Below are 3,213 nucleotides of genomic sequence, written 5' to 3'. Positions count from 1 at the left end.
TGTATATATTGTTCATTTTCGGTTGTTTTAGTGGTGATGGTAAATCTCGTCCTAGTCCTAGTTACTCTATCTTGAAAAAGTGCAGAGTTATTTTTACCATTCCTTATCTGGATCTTTCAATGTCCTTCTAACTAATTACCTCCCTTCTCAACAATCTATTCTAAGCCACTGTAGGTGAGAGGTACATTTCTCAGACACAAACTTGTAGCAGCACATGTAAACCTAAAACCTTTCAATGCCTCCCATTTCTTTCAACATGAAATTCAAACCTTGGTATATAATGCATGCCCATGTTCAGACCACATCCAGCGGTCCAGAGTCTTCATACCGAACTTTGTATGTGAGTCCCACTGAAATAATTAAGATACCAGCAAACCATTCCCTGACATAACACTCTCCTTCTTCAGCTTCCCTTTGCTGCAGGCTCTTCTCCCTTCTTGAACTAATTCCTATTTAGACTTCAAATAGATCAAGGCTTAATTTGTCAAAGAACTCAAAATCAAGTCTGATATTTGTTCTTTGGAGCGTTTCAGCACCTGGCATAGCGTTTTGTTTACAATAGTTTGTGAATCTATAAAAATGTGGTAAGTGAATGAATGGTTCAATGAAAGAATGAGGGAATGAAATGAAATTTGAAAGAAGTGGAAGCAAACACTATCATATTTTAGTTATGAAATGTGTTATGTTAATTAAAGCAAAAGAAGTGGGTGCAAGGCTGTCAATGTCTGAAGGGCCATATTCCATGCTACCAACATGTAGCAGCCATTGGAACTGTTTCAAAAAGAAAAGAATTAGCAGCACCTCCACTTCTTTTCATCAGTGGCTCAACTTTGACATTTATGTGTGCAGTGCCTTCTAGAGGAGTGAAGGCAAAGCTGACTAACTTTTCCGAAGTTAAATAAAGCATGGAATTTAATCGGCAGTACCCATTTGAAGAACAGGTGATTGTGTTGATTTCATTCCACAGTTCTATAGTTTCAGCCAAAGAAGAGAAAGTAAGCAAGGCAGAAGCTGCACTGTCAGCAGAAATCAACCTTCAAATCTACCTTCAAATCTATTGTGCACCTGGTACTTTTGTGACTTGGACACCGACTACCCATCGGGTTTTAACCCCTGCTATAAGCCACTTTGTACCTCAGCTCTCAACTACGTAAAATGAAGGATCAGATGTATGTATCATCTTATAGGATTATTATTAAGCTTAAATAAAATCATACTTGCAAAATCCCTAGCTTGATGGTAGCATATTTTAAGCAATTAGTAAACATGATCAGTCATTATTTTGGTAATGATATGTGATGTCAAGAAAGAAGCAATTAGTCCTGAACAGCACACGTGTTTACCCTCAGTCCTAACACCTTTAAATGAGCAGTCTCAGCTCAGCAATCTAAGGGAGAGTTTAAATTTGTATAATATTTGGAAATTCCCTGATGCACAGTTCTCTGGGTAATAACCCTTAAGTTACAAAATACACTTTGTGAAAGGAAGGCACAGGAAAAAATAACATTTCCAATAAATAGTAGCTCAGTACCGATAGGTGATCCTTTTTGCCCACAGCCAACATTTTTGGCATTCATTTTCAAGTCATGAAAATTTCAGTCACTTATTAGTTTACATATTTCTATCTAAGAGACCAGATAGAGTATCCCCATCTCTGTGCTGAGCCTAGAAAGCATCAGATGGGCCAGGGGAGATTGGAGACCTCCCTCCCTCTCCCTCCCTCTTCCTCTGCATTAGAACATGCTGCAGATGTGGTGGAGACAAGCTGGGGAGGAGGAGAGAATTTTGTCCATGTTGGTAACAGTTTGTTATTGGCCAGGCAAGTTATGCAACTGAGGCAGGATACATTTTCTGCTGACTCTGTAACCGGTTCTGTGAACACATTTCTATGAAATGTTTTACAATCCTTTCCCTCTCGTGTTTTTAGATTCTCATGACAGTAAGGCAGAATGACCTGAACTCTGAAACTTTTAAATAACTACTTAACATTTCTGAACTGTTTCCAAGAAATAGTGGAATTTTTGCAAGACAAGGAGCTGAGACTGTAAAGGCCCCTAGGCAGCCTTCCTGATACCAAGGTTCATTCGGCACAACCTGCCTCAATGCACCAGCCCCTGGTTAACTAACCTACTACCTGGTCCAGTGCGTGGAGCCCCTCCTTTAAAAGCCCATAATTGCCATTAGTCCAAAAGACGGATTGAGGCCCATTCTAACAGATATTTTTCTTTCTTTCTTTTTTTTTTTTGTAGAGACAGTGTCTCACTTTTACTGAGGGCCGGGGCATCACACAGCTCACAGCAATCTCCAACTCCTGACGTAGGTGATTCTCTTGCCTCAGCCTCCCGAGTAGCTAGAACTACAGGCACCCACAACAACACCTGGCTATTTTTTTTTTTGTTGCGGTTTTGACTGGGTTTGAACCCGCCACCCTCGGTTATGGGTCCGGTGCTCTACCACTGAGCCACAGACATCACCCAGATATTTCTTTCATTTAAGAACATTCATTCTTAGCTAGGCATGGTGGCTTACTCCTGTAATCCTAGCACCCTGGGAGACTGAGGCTGGAGGATCGCTTGAACTCTGTGGAGTTTGAGACCAGCCTGAGCAAAAGTGAGACCCCTGTCTCTACTAAAAATAGAAAAACTAGCTGGGAGTTTTGCTGGGCACCTTGTAGTCCCAACTACTTGGGAAGCTGAAACAGGAGGATCTCTCCAGCCTAGGAGTTTGAGGTTGCTATGAGCTATGATGCCACATCCCCCTACTCAGAATGACAGAGTGAGAGTGTCTAAAAAAAGACAAAAGAGAGAACTTAATTTTCTACTCTTGGAGTGTAGACTAGACTTAGTAATCCACTTCTAAAGACCTGAAAATAGTGGAAGTGAAAGTGTGTGACTTGGAGACCAGGCATTGTGGTTTGCTCCTTGCTTTCTCTCCAGAGTCACTTCCTCTGGGAGTAATCAGCTGTTAGGTGACAAGGACACTCAAACAACCTACCAATAGGGGCATGTGGTGGTGAACTGTGGCCTCCTTTGAATAGCCATGAGGAAAGTGAGGCTTTCAGTCAACAGTCATGTGGGGGAGCCGTCTAGGAGTGTCTCCTCTAGACTGAACTCCAGCCTCAGATGACCACAGCCCCAGCAGGAGAGAACCAGATCCAGACCCACCCAGCCAAGCTGTCTAATTCCTGACACTCAGAAACTGTAAGAGATAATA

The sequence above is a fragment of the Nycticebus coucang genome, chromosome 7 (genome assembly GCF_027406575.1).
Source record: "Nycticebus coucang isolate mNycCou1 chromosome 7, mNycCou1.pri, whole genome shotgun sequence".
Taxonomy (NCBI): Eukaryota; Metazoa; Chordata; class Mammalia; order Primates; family Lorisidae; genus Nycticebus; species Nycticebus coucang.
The sequence above is the reverse complement of the archived record's forward strand: the minus strand, read 5'-3'. Positions refer to the sequence as shown.